The sequence below is a fragment of the Aotus nancymaae genome, unplaced genomic scaffold (genome assembly GCF_030222135.1).
Source record: "Aotus nancymaae isolate 86718 unplaced genomic scaffold, 86718_ANA_hifiasm-v0.15.2.pri h1tg000022l_1, whole genome shotgun sequence".
Taxonomy (NCBI): Eukaryota; Metazoa; Chordata; class Mammalia; order Primates; family Aotidae; genus Aotus; species Aotus nancymaae.
In genome coordinates, this window is record NW_026988435.1 from 48202513 (window position 1) to 48215547 (window position 13035).

Here is a 13035-nt window from a genome sequence, read left to right on the forward strand (position 1 = left end):
GATTTTCTGATTGGCTATTGGTTGAAAGAGTTAAGCCCTGCCTGAGGAGTTGAATTCATCATAAAGAAATGCTTGAGTTTAGATAAGGGGCCTGTGGAAACCAAGGTTCTTGTCATGTACGTGAAGCTTCCAGGTAGAGGGCCTCAGAGAGAATAGATGTGCATGTCTCTTATTGGACTTTAAAATGTGTCAGACTGGGCCAGGTGCGGTGGCTCACACCTGTAATCCCAGTGCTTTGGGAGGCTGAGGCAGGCGGATCATGAGGTCAAGAGATTGACACCATCCTGGCCAACATGGTGAAAGTCTGTGTCTACTAAAAATAGAAAAACTAGCTGGGCATGGTGGCGCACACCTGTAGTCCCAGCTACTCGGAAGGCTGAGGCAGGAGACTCACTCGAACCAGGAGACGGAGGTTGTAGTGAACTGAGATTGCACCACTGCACTCCAGCCTGGTGACAGTGAGACTCCATCAAAAAAAAAAAAAAAAAAGGTATCAGGCTTTCGAGAAAAGACCTAGTAAGGGAAAGAGATTCTCTACAGAATGTGAATTTCTCTGAAAAGAGACAGCTTTGCAAGGCCATTTCAGAATATATCAATTTGGGGATAAAATACTTGGATTTCCTTCAGGCCCTGCTGTCTGTCATGTGATGCTGTACCAGACTCACGTTGGAATTCGGTGTCTTGTTGCTACAAAGAGTCCGTTTTGTCAGTTCTCCCATCTCTGTTTTAATGTGAATGTTGGTCAGCGGGGTCTAAACTCCAACAGGAGGAGGTATAATGAGGGGAGCAGGTACAACCCCCCCTTCCCATCATGGCCTGAACTCGGTTCTCCCATTTCTTTGGGATCCCCTTGGCCAAGAGGAGAGGTCCTTTCGGTCAGTCAGGGTGCTTAGAATTTTATTTTTGGTTTACACGATAAACCATATATTGTCATTTGCTTTATATAGTCAGATGTCTTTTTTAAAAATTGAAAACAAGGAAATATTCTTTATTTACCGTTTTCTGTTTTTGGCACTCTTCATTCTTCCTTGCGGATCTGAGTTTCCACCTGGTATCATTTTCTTCAGTCTGAAAATTTTCTGTTAACATTTGTTGTTGTTGTTTTTGAGACGGAGTCTCGCTCTGTCACGCAGGCTGTAGTGCAATGGCATGATCTCAGCTCAGCTCACTGCATCCTCCGCCTCCCAAGTGCAAGCAATTCTCCAGCCTTAGCCTCCCGAGTAGCTGGGATGACAGGCACCCGCCACCACACTTGGCTAAGTTTTGTATTTCTAGTAGAAACAGGATTTTTGCCATGTTGGCCAGGCTGGTCCCGAACTCCTGACCTCAGGTGATCCACCCACCTCGGCCTCCCAAAGTGCTGAGATTACAGGCATCAGCCACTGCTCCCAGCCATTAACATGTTTTCTGGTGCAGTACTGCTAGGCATGAGTTCTCTCCATTTTTATTGATTGATAATTTTGATGATGTCTTTATTTTGCCTTCATTTTGAAATTCTCTCTAAAATTTTAGGTTAGAGGTTTTGGGATTTTTTGCTCACATGTCATGTGTCATTTATTTGTCTCTGGCTTCCATTGTTTTTGATGAGAAGTCATTCCTTACTCTGTTCATTCTCTTTGTGCAATGTATTTTCTTCCTATTGCTTTGAAAATTTTCTCTCTCTGATTTTAAGCAATTTGCCTAGGATGTGTCTGTGTGTGGTTTTCTTCCCTTCTATTCTTTGTGGGAGTTTGTTGATCATCTCTATATGTGTGATCAACACTAGCCATCAAATCTAGAGAATGGTCGGCCATCATATTTAACTTTTTCCCATTTCAATCTTGCTTCTTTATCGTCTTTATCTGGGACTCCAGTTAAAGATATTTTAGACCACTCACTATCAGGCCTTTCAGTTTTTGTTATTTCATTTTTTAGCCTTTTTATTCTATCTGGGTGTAGTCTGAATAGCTTCTGTTGATCTGTGTTCGAGCTCACTGGTTGCTTTGTCTGTAGTGTGTGTTCTGCTGCTAAGCCCATCCAGTGAATTGTCTTTTCAGAAACTTTTATTTTTCATTTCTTGATTTCTAGTTAGCTCGTTTTTATAGTTTCCATTTTCTTCTTTAGATCCTCTGATGTTTACTCATTATGTTCAGTTTTCCTTTCATTTTCTTTTTTTGGAGATGGAGTCTCACTCTGTTGCCCAGGCTGGAGTGCAGTGGTGCAATCTTGGCTCACTGCAACCTCTGCCTCCTGGGTTCAAGCGATTCTCCTGCCTCAGCCTCCCGAGTAGCTGGGATTACAGGTGCACGCCACTGCACCTGGCTTTTTTTTTTTTGTATTTTTTTTAGTAGTGATGGTGTTTCACCATGTTGGCCAGGCTTGTCTCGAACTCCTGGCCTCAAGTGATCCACCTGCCTCGGCCTCCCAAAGTGCTGGTATTACAGGCGTGAGTCTTCCTTTAAAATGCTCCTTTAAAAATTCCTGCCCAATAACCCCAGTATGGGCATCTGCCATCTCTTTATTTTTATGGACTAAATTTGTTTTCTGGTATTGGACCATGTTTTTCTGCATCTGCCCATGTGTAGTAGTTTTTGTTTGTATGATGTTCATTGAATAGTCGTGAGTGGTGGGTGAGTAGGTGAGTGGTGAGTGGTGAGTGGTGAGCGGTGAGTGAGTGGGTGAGGATGAGTGGTGAGTGGGTGAGTGGTGAGTGGTGAGTGAGTAGTGAGCGAGTGGTGAGTCAGTGGGTGAAGGTGAGTGACTGCATTAGTGGTGAGTGGGTGAGTGAGTGGGTGAGTGGGTAGGTGAGTGATGGGTGGGTGAGTGGTGAGTGAGTGGTGAGTGGTGGGTGGGTGAGTGGTGAGTGGTGAGTGGTGAGTGAGTGGTGAGTGGTGAGTGAGTGGTGAGTGGTGAGTGGTGAATGGGTGAGTGGTGAGTGGGTGAGTGGGTGAGTGGTGAGTGGGTGAGTGGTGAGTGGTGAGTGGGTGAGTGGTGAGTAGGTGAGTAGTGAGTGGGTGGGTGAGTGGTGAATGGGTGAGTGGTGAGTGGTGAGTGGTGAGTCGTGGGTGAGTGGGTGAGTAGTAAGTGGTGAGTGGTGAGTGGTGAGTGGGTGGTGATTGGTGAGTGGTGAGTGGTGAGTGGTGGGTGAGTGGTGAGTGGGTGAGTAGTAAGTGGTGAGTGAGTGGTGAGCGGTGAGTGAGTGGGTGAGGATGAGTGGTGAGTGGGTGAGTGGGTGAGTGGTGAGTGGTGAGTGAGTGGGTGAGGATGAGTGGTGAGTGGGTGAGTGGTGAGTGGTGAGTGGTGAGTCGTGGGTGAGTGGTGAGTGGGTGAGTAGTAAGTGGTGAGTGGTGAGTGGTGAGTGGGTGGTGATTGGTGAGTGGTGAGTGAATGGGTGAGTGGTGAGTGGTGGGTGAGTGGTGAGTGGGTGAGTAGTAAGTGGTGAGTGAGTGGTGAGTGGTGAGTCGTGAGTGAGTAGTGAGTGAGTGGTGAGTGGACGGGTGAGTGGTGAGTCATCAGTGGTGGGTGAGTCAGTGTGTGGGTGAGTGAGTAAGTGGTGAATGTGAAGGGCAGGACATTGCTGTGCACTGCTGTAGACTTCATAAATATTATACACTTGGGATATGCTAAATTTATAGTATAACAAAATTTATTTCTTCATTAATAAATTAACCTTAGCTTACTGTAACTTTTTTGCTGTGTAAACCTTTAGATTTAATTTTTAGCTTTTTGACTCTTTTGTAATAACACTTAGCTTAAAACACAAACACAATGTACGGCTGCACCAAAATATTTTCTTTTGTTACATTTTTATAAACATTTTTCATTCTTAAGATTTTTTTTTCTTTTACTTTTTCAATGTTTTTGTTAAAAACTGAGACACAAACACACACGTCAGCTGAGGCCTGCACAGGGTCGGAATCGTGCGTGCATTGTCTTCCCCTCCACGTCCTGCCCCACTGGAAGGTCTGCAGGGGCCATCACAGGTGTGGAGCTGTCCTCTGCTGTGACCACAGTGCCTGCTTCTCAACACTTCCTGAGGGGCTGTCTGAGGCTGTTCTGTCATTAACTTTTTGTTTTAATAAGTAGAAGGAGTGCACTAAAATAAAGGTAAACATACAGTAAATACATGATCCAGTAACATCATCAGTTATTGTCGTTGTCAAGGTATTATAAATAATTGTATGAGTTACTTTTATGTGACTGGCACTGCAGCAGGCGAGTTGAAGCCAGTATCACCACAAGTGTGGGAGGAACCTCATGATGGCCACGGCGTCACTAGGTGACGGAACTTTTCAGCTCCGTTCTAATTTTAAGGGACGGCTATGGTATATGACACGTCTGTCGTTGACTGAAATGTCATTGCATGGCACGTGACTATATATGCTGTGCTGTTGAGAATTTGGGGTGTCATGCTGTTGTTTCAGTTTTTATTCCTGCAGGCATGTAATTTACTGAAATTTCATGTCATGGTTCTGTCGAACTTGGTTAAGGAAGGTGTGAGGTCTGTTCTCGCCGAGGATAAAACGAAGAAACTGAGGCCAGCATGAAAATAATCCAATGCGAAGGAATTTATTCAGGCTTCCAGGTGAGGTTCTGCGGTCCGACAGGAGGGGCCGGAGAAGTCGCACGGACTCCTCTTAGACACGGGGTTTTATAGGGAGTGGAGGCGCTTGATTGGTTGTGCCCAAGGTGAGTGGGACAAAATGGCTGGGAGTGGGGCCTGGATGGAACAAAATGGCAGGGAGTGGGGCCCAGATAGGACAAAATGGTATCAGGTAGGTCCTGGCGGGGCTTTTTTTCCTGGGCTCCTGGTGGGGGCATGTCCGAGCTCCCGGAAAGGGAAGGAGGTGTGTCTGAGCTCCCAGCAAGGGGAGGGGCGTGTGTCTGAGCTCCTGGCGGGGGAAGGGGTGTGTCCGAGGTCTTGGCGATGCAGCCAGCCTTACAGAAGGTCTTTACCATCCCTTCCTCTAGAACGTAGCATTGCCTCCTCCTGAGGTGTAGCCTTTCATGGGTCTCAAGTGAACACCCGGATGCAGAGTGAGGGGTCTCCACTGTGGCCTGTGAGCAGTCCATGCCTCACAGGACCATGTGACATTTAGAGTCTCTTCATCTCAGATCCTGCAGTAGTTCTCTGTGTCTGCCATTCCTCATGGAGTCCACGTGCACACAGCATAGGATCTGGCCAACATCTTACTGCAGTTTGCGGGCCCTTCTCCCCCTAGCTCTTGCCCCTGCTCTCCTGTCTCCCATATTCCAGCCACCGTCACAGCCCTTGTGCTTGCCTTTTGTCCTCGGTCCCCCAGCAAGGCAGCAGCTTCTGTGTGTGCTGCAGTGCCATGGGCAGCAGCCTGACAGTGGCCCCCACTAGAAAGCAGTCGACGAGGAGCTCAGCTGTCCCCGCTGGGTGAGAGATCACAGTCCTGCACCCTGCTACGCAGTGCTTGAACACATTTGCTTCTATTTCTGTCCAGTTGTTCAGGTTTTTATTGTGGGATCGAAATCTAAAACCTTGTAATTTCCATTTTCAGTCAATAATATCCTTAGGAACTCAGGATTGACTTCACTTTAAGAAAGTCAATAGCCTTTATGTTTTAGGGCAATTTTATTCTACAATACAGAAAACTTACTGAGGAGTATAGAGCATGCCACCCCTCCCCTCACAGAGCTTCTCCTACTGTGTACATCTTGCCTCGTGTGTACAGTCGATGAACCAGTATTGGTACGTCATTATTAGCTGGCATTGGTAGTTTGCACTGAGGTTCACTGTGTTGAATACGGGTTTTGACAAGTGATGAATGACACATGTTCCCATCACTACTGTGTCATACAGGAGAGTTCTGCTGTTCCCGTGCGCTCCACCTACTCACTCCTCCCTCCCTCCCCTGAAGCCCATGCCAACCACTGTTGTTTTTATTGTTGCTATAGTTTTGCCATTTGCAGACTGTTTTGTAAGAAACTGCCAACGTTCTGTAAGAAACTGCCAAACTATCTTCCCAAGTGGCTGCATCATTTTGCAAGCTAAAAACTCTCTAACCGTAAGATCTATTAGTCATGCTCCTTGGTATTTACTCAGAGGATCTGAAAACTTCTGCCTACACAACAACCCGCACACAGATGTTTATAGCAGCTTTATTTATAATTGCCAAAACTTGGAAGCAACCAAGACATCCTTTAGTAGCAAATGAATAAATAAAGCAGTGGTGCATCCAGACAGTGGAATATGATTCAGCACTAAAGAGAAATGAGCTGTCAAGCCATGAAAAAGCACAGAGGAACCTTGGATACATATTACTCAGTGAAAAAGGCCAGTCTGAAAGTCTGCATACTGTATGATTCCAACTATATGACATTCTGGAAAGGACAAAACTATAAAAAAGTGTAAAAATCAGCGTTTGCAAAGAGTTGAGCGGAACGATGGATGTGTGGGTGGATCACAGAGGACGTTTACAGCAGGGAAGATACTCCAGTGATACTATAGGGGTGGATATCTGTCATTACACGTTAGCCCGAACCACAGATCCAGCACCAAGACAGCCCTGTGGTGAACTCTGGACCTGGGGCGTGGTGATGGGCCCATGCGAGTTTGGTCGTGACTAATGTACTGTTCTGGTGGGGGCACTGGGGAATGGGAGTCTACAGGAAGTCTCTGTGCTTTGCGCTCAGTTTTGCTGTGAATCTAACACTGCTTTGAAAAATAGCCTAAACCAAGCAGTCAGAGTTCCTGAAGATGGTACTGTGATGGAGCAGGGAGCTCCACAAAGCCATCAGATCCCAAAGACGGAGCAGAGAGCTCCCACAAAGCCGTCAGATCCCAAAGACAGAGCAGAGAGCTCCCACAAAGCCGTCAGATCCCGAAGACGGAGCAGGGAGCTCCACAAAGCCATTTGATCCTGAAGACGGAGGAGGGAGCTCCCACAAAGCCATCGGATCCCAAAGACGGAGCAGGGAGCTCCACAAAGCCATCGGATCCCAAAGACGGAGCAGAGAGCTCCCACAAAGCCATCAGATCCCGAAGATGGAGCAGGGAGCTCCACAAAGCCGTCAGATCCCGAAGACGGAGCAGGGAGCTCCACAAAGCCATCAGATCCCAAAGACGGAGCAGGGAGCTCCACAAAGCCGTCAGATCCCGAAGACGGAGCAGGGAGCTCCCACAAAGCCGTCAGATCCTGAAGACGGAGCAGGGAGCTCCACAAAGCCATCGGATCCCGAAGACGGAGCAGGGAGCTCCCACAAAGCCGTCAGATCCCGAAGATGGAGCAGGGAGCTCCCACAAAGCCGTCAGATCCCGAAGACGGAGCAGGGAGCTCCCACAAAGCCGTCAGATCCTGAAGACGGAGCAGGGAGCTCCACAAAGCCGTCAGATCTCGAAGATGGAGCAGGGAGCTCCCACAAAGCCGTCAGATCTCGAAGATGGAGCAGGGAGCTCCCACAAAGCCGTCAGATCCCGAAGATGGAGCAGGGAGCTCCCACAAAGCCGTCAGATCCCGAAGATGGAGCAGGGAGCTCCCACAAAGCCGTCAGATCCCGAAGATGGAGCAGGGAGCTCCCACAAAGCCGTCAGATCCCGAAGATGGAGCAGGGAGCTCCACAAAGCCGTCAGATCCCAAAGATGGAGCAGGGAGCTCCACAAAGCCGTCAGATCCCGAAGACGGAGCAGGGAGCTCCACAAAGCCGTCAGATCCCAAAGACGGAGCAGGGAGCTCCACAAAGCCGTCAGATCCTGAAGACAGCACTGTGATGGAGCAGGGAGAGCTCCCTCAGCTCTGAGGGAAAGCACTGGTTACGTATCACTCTTTTCCCAAGAACACGCAGTCTCATCTTGATCCTCTTTGCAGATGGAGGAAGAGCATGTTCATCAGGTAAGCTGATATAGGCACGGTGCAGAGACCCCACCTGGCACGGCACTGCCATTGGGCACCATGAGGCTGAGGCCGGCAGCCACCATTGTCCCAGAGTCCACGTGGTTTCTAGAGTGGAAAATGGAAAGCGGTCAAATGCCCGTGCACCCGAAGCCCTTGAAGGTAGCCCAGATTCCACAGTCTTCCCCAAATGCTGCCTTGGCCGAGGTGGGGAGGGCTCCCAGGGACTGCACTTGATGTCCTGCTCCAGGGCCGGGGCCAGAGGGGTTGTCTGGCAGCTGCTGGGCGTCTCTGTCCAGTGCTGCACCAGAACGTCTAGCAGATGGGCATGCGGGCACAGGGCCTCTGCGAGGTGGACTCAGGCCAGGCTCCGTCTGTCATTTTAATTGTGGGTCCATGAGGGTGTCTGAGTCCCCTGCAGTGGGCAGGAGCTCAGGCCCCAGAGCAGCCATCATCTGAAGGCCTGGGGCCTGGCCACTCACTCTGCCCATCATGCAGTCACTCCAGGCAGTTACTCAGGCCCACTGGGGAAGGTGGGGCTGTACACTGTGGGACTGTTGCGGATCTTCTCTTGAGACTGGGCCTCGCTTTCAGCCGGTGGCTCTGACCCATGGACCAGCTCAGACTTCGTCTTCTCCTCTGAAGGGAGTGGCATGGGCCTTCTCCTCACTCTGGGCTGTGTGTGGGGTGGTGTCACCCTTCTCCTCACTCTGGGCTGTGTGTGAGGTGATGTGGGCCTCCTCCTCACTCTGGGCTATGTGTGGGGTGATGTGGGCCTTCTCCTCACTCTGGGCTGTGTGTGGGGTGATGTGGGCCTTCTCCTCACTCTGGGCTGTGTGTGGGGTGATGTGGGCCTTCTCCTCACTCTGGGCTGTGTGTGGGGTGGTGTCGCCCTTCTCCTCACTCTGGGCTGTGTGTGGGGTGACGTGGGCCTTCTCCTCACTCTGGGCTGTGTGTGGGGTGATGTCACCCTTCTCCTCACTCTGGGCTGTGTGTGAGGTGATGTGGGCCTTCTCCTCACTCTGGGCTGTGTGTGGGGTGGTGTCACCCTTCTCCTCACTCTGGGCTGTGTGTGAGGTGATGTGGGCCTTCTCCTCACTCTGGGCTGTGTGTGGGGTGGTGTCACCCTTCTCCTCACTCTGGGCTGTGTGTGGGGTGGTGTCGCCCTCCTCCTCACTCTGGGCTATGTGTGGGGTGATGTGGGCCTTCTCCTCACTCTGGGCTGTGTGTGAGGTGATGTGGGCCTCCTCCTCACTCTGGGCTATGTGTGGGGTGATGTGGGCCTTCTCCTCACTCTGGGCTGTGTGTGGGGTGGTGTCGCCCTTCTCCTCACTCTGGGCTGTGTGTGGGGTGACGTGGGCCTTCTCCTCACTCTGGGCTGTGTGTGGGGTGGTGTCGCCCTTCTCCTCACTCTGGGCTGTGTGTGGGGTGATGTGGGCCTTCTCCTCACTCTGGGCTGTGTGTGGGGTGGTGTCGCCCTTCTCCTCACTCTGGGCTGTGTGTGGGGTGACGTGGGCCTTCTCCTCACTCTGGGCTGTGTGTGGGGTGATGTCACCCTTCTCCTCACTCTGGGCTGTGTGTGAGGTGATGTGGGCCTTCTCCTCACTCTGGGCTGTGTGTGGGGTGGTGTCGCCCTCCTCCTCACTCTGGGCTGTGTGTGGGGTGGTGTCGCCCTCCTCCTCACTCTGGGCTGTGTGTGGGGTAATGTGGGCCTTCTCCTCACTCTGGGCTGTGTGTGGGGTGACGCGGGCCTCCTCCTCACTCTGGGCTGTGTGTGGGGTGACGCGGGCCTCCTCCTCACTCTGGGCTGTGTGTGGGGTGACGTGGGCCTTCTCTTCACTCTGGGCTGTGTGTGGGGTGACACGGGCCTCCTCCTCACTCTGGGCTGTGTGTGGGGTGACACGGGCCTCCTCCTCACTCTGGGCTGTGTGTGGGGTGATGTGGGCCTTCTCCTCACTCTGGGCTGTGTGTGGGGTAATGTGGGCCTCCTCCTCACTCTGGGCTGTGTGTGGGGTGACGCGGGCCTCCTCCTCACTCTGGGCTGTGTGTGGGGTGACACGGGCCTCCTCCTCACTCTGGGCTGTGTGTGGGGTGACGTGGGCCTTCTCTTCACTCTGGGCTGTGTGTGGGGTGACGTGGGCCTCCTCCTCACTCTGGGCTGTGTGTGGGGTGATGTGGGCCTCCTCCTCACTCTGGGCTGTGTGTGGGGTGACGCGGGCCTTCTCCTCACTCTGGGCTGTGTGTGGGGTGACGCGGGCCTTCTCCTCACTCTGGGCTGTGTGTGGGGTGACGCGGGCCTTCTCCTCACTCTGGGCTGTGTGTGGGGTGACGCGGGCCTTCTCACTCTGGGCTGTGTGTGGGGTGACGTGGGCCTCCTCCTCACTCTGGGCTGTGTGTGGGGTGACGCGGGCCTTCTCCTCACTCTGGGCTGTGTGTGGGGTGACGCGGGCCTTCTCCTCACTCTGGGCTGTGTGTGGGGTGACGCGGGCCTTCTCACTCTGGGCTGTGTGTGGGGTGACGTGGGCCTCCTCCTCACTCTGGGCTGTGTGTGGGGTGATGTGGGCCTCCTCCTCACTGTGGACTGTGTGTGGGGTGACGCGGGCCTCCTCCTCACTCTCGGCTATGTGTGGCGTGGTATGGTCCTATTTCCAGCTCTCGGGTGTTTTGGGGTGTCTGTGTCAAGTGTATCCGCCCTAGGGATACCCAGTGTGGCTGCCATGACAGTGGGCACCCCGGGCCAGCACACCTTTGCTGCCTGTGAGGTCATTGCGCCCACCTGGCCCCACAGGCTCCATCTTACCTTGTCACTTTGCTGTGTGGGAACTCCTGTCACTCACGGATAGGGGTGCCAGGCCCAGGAGGATGTCATGCAGTGTTGGAGCTTCGGCTGGGCTGCTGTTCTCCCGGCAATTCCCGTGAAGGCCTGGGAGGACCCAGGTCAGGGTGGGACCGGTGGCTTGGGTTCCGTGAGCCATGCGGTCTGCAGTGTGCGTGGCCTCGCCCTGGTGCTGGCAGGCAGCCGCGGACCACGAGTCAAGGAGAAGGTGAGGCGGTGCTCTGGGAAAATGTGGATCGTGGAAATGGACAGCCGGCAGCAGGGCCTGCAGACCCCTGGGTTAGCGCCAAGGCCTAGAGGCACCTTGGTCTCTGAGAAGCCAGGGGAGGGATTTCCTGGAGCTGGGGACAACCATGGACCTCTGCTGCCACCTCGTGGCAACACTGACACAGCTGAGCCACCCTTTTCTCCTGGGTTAGAAATGTGGCGGTGGGAGGCGCTTTTTCATCCTTGCAGCAGACAGGCAGCTGTTGGCCACGCTATCTGGGCTGTGTGCCCGCCTTTCTGCAGGGGCTACCAGGACCCTGGGGATGCAGCCTAGGGGCCTCAGACTCTGAAGGCCACAGGGATCCTAGTGCACCTGTGTCTGTGGAGTGCATTTTGAGGCGACCGGGCCCCTGGTCCTTGTCCATCTACATGGCTCCTGCAAAGCGCCCTCCTCTTGCAGAGCCAGCAAGCCCGGCGTTGTGACCTGGGCTAACTTGTTGCCTTTTCTATTTTTAGAGGCAGAATCCTTTCTTGAGAACAGCATCGTTCGCCTCCTGACCTGCTCCCGACTCCTGGTTCCCCCTCTTTGCCTGGCAGGCTGGCAGCACCCCAGCCTCTCACTGATGCTGGACTCCACAGGGGCTCCGAGATCTTCAGGGCTGCCAGCGGCTCCTGGGTTGCACCGTGGCCCAGCACACACTGAGCTCCAGCCTGATGTCCAACCCAGCATGTCCTCAGCTGAGGTCCAGTAGCCCCCTGCACCATGCTGCCAGCCCTGTGCCCTCCCCTAACTCATTTCTAGAACACTCGTCCTCACCTGCCTCCCTGGTTCTCACCCTGGCTTCTCCACAGAACCCTCCCATCCTCCCCTGTGATGCTGACTGCTCTTGGTCCATTGCAGCCTGTCTCTGCTTCCTTCCCTGGTTGTGTCACTTCTGCCTGGTGCCCTGTGGCTGTCACGCAGACTGGAGTTGAGGCTCTGTCCCCTCTGCTGTGCTGGAGCTCCAGGTCACGGGAGGCAGCAGAGCCCAGCCCTGGCCCTGGAAGTCTCGGTCCTGCGAGCCCAGCAGTGTCAGGGAGGGACTACCAGAGGAGGCTGCTCCCAGGGCGCCTTATCACACTTGGCATTTCTGACACCTGCTCTCATCATTTTCCTGCCTTCTCTTTGCTAACAACTTAGATATGTACCAAACTCCAAAACCATGAGCTTTGAGAACTTATACTCCATTTGACGATCCTCTGGAGGACACCCTGCCGCTGCTTCCCTGCTCACCCTGGGGTGTGGCTTCCCAATGTCCCTCAGCGTGCAGGGGCATCCTGTGTTCGGTGTGAGGCCATTTGCTCATCTGACCCTTTTGAAGGTCAGGAGAAGTTGTCAGACTCCCTCGGGCACAGGCACCTTCATCCTGGAAGCCGCTGGGGTCCTCAGCTCCCGCCGCACAGCCCAGGCCTTTCCTATATCTGCACCGTCCAGTCCCTCTGCCTTCGCCAGTGTTTCGCGTTCTTCTAAATGTTTCATGGTTAAAACCGGACACATCCCCCAAGAAGCTATAAATCAACCATAGCAATAACTGATCTCTTTTCAGCTGACCATAAAAATGATTTTTTAAAAATGGTTCCTTAAAAATTGTACTGAGTAAAGCAGATAACAAACCTAGGACAGAGAGAGGAGAGGGAGGGGCGGACCCGGCATGGAACTGGGTTAGAAGTCTGAGGGGCGGACCCAGCAGGGGGCAAGGTTAGGACAGGGAGGGCAGACTGGCACCAGACCGGGTAGGAGAGCCAGGGGCGGACCCAGCATGGGACAGGGTCAGGAGAGCGGGGATTGGACCCAGGACAGGGGTAGGAGAGCCAGGGCAGACCTGGGATAGAGCCAGGAGAGCAAGGGTCAGACCCAGCAAGGGACAGGGGTAGGAGAGCCAGGGGTGGACCCAGCATGGGACAGGGGGAGGGGAGCTGGGGATCCGATTGAGGTGGCATCTGGTCTCTTCATGAGTGGAAAGTGCAGCCGTTTAACCCCCTTGAGCCCCCAGCCCAGGCGTGGACTTTCCGTGTGAAGATTCCCTTTCATGCCCCGCAGAACCGTGCCTGTCTGCTGTTCACACCCCGCAGAACCGGCAAGTTCATTCTTCACACCCCGCAGAGCCATGTGTG

General features: G+C 53.1%; 1 protein-coding gene across 8 annotated transcripts in view; it reads left to right on the top strand.

Annotated features, from left to right (window-relative positions):
- The window catches only part of PCBP3 (poly(rC) binding protein 3), a 290673-nt gene that overhangs the window by 142443 nt on the left and 135195 nt on the right, over nucleotides 1–13035 (top strand). The window contains exon 1 of one of the 8 annotated variants that reach the window (XM_064380241.1): nucleotides 7657–7838. The exons of the other annotated variants lie outside the window; for them this stretch is intronic. The gene's annotated coding sequence lies outside the window, so the exon portion shown is untranslated. Of the gene's footprint in view, nucleotides 1–7656; nucleotides 7839–13035 lie in introns of those variants that run through there. 8 annotated transcript variants of the gene reach the window in all.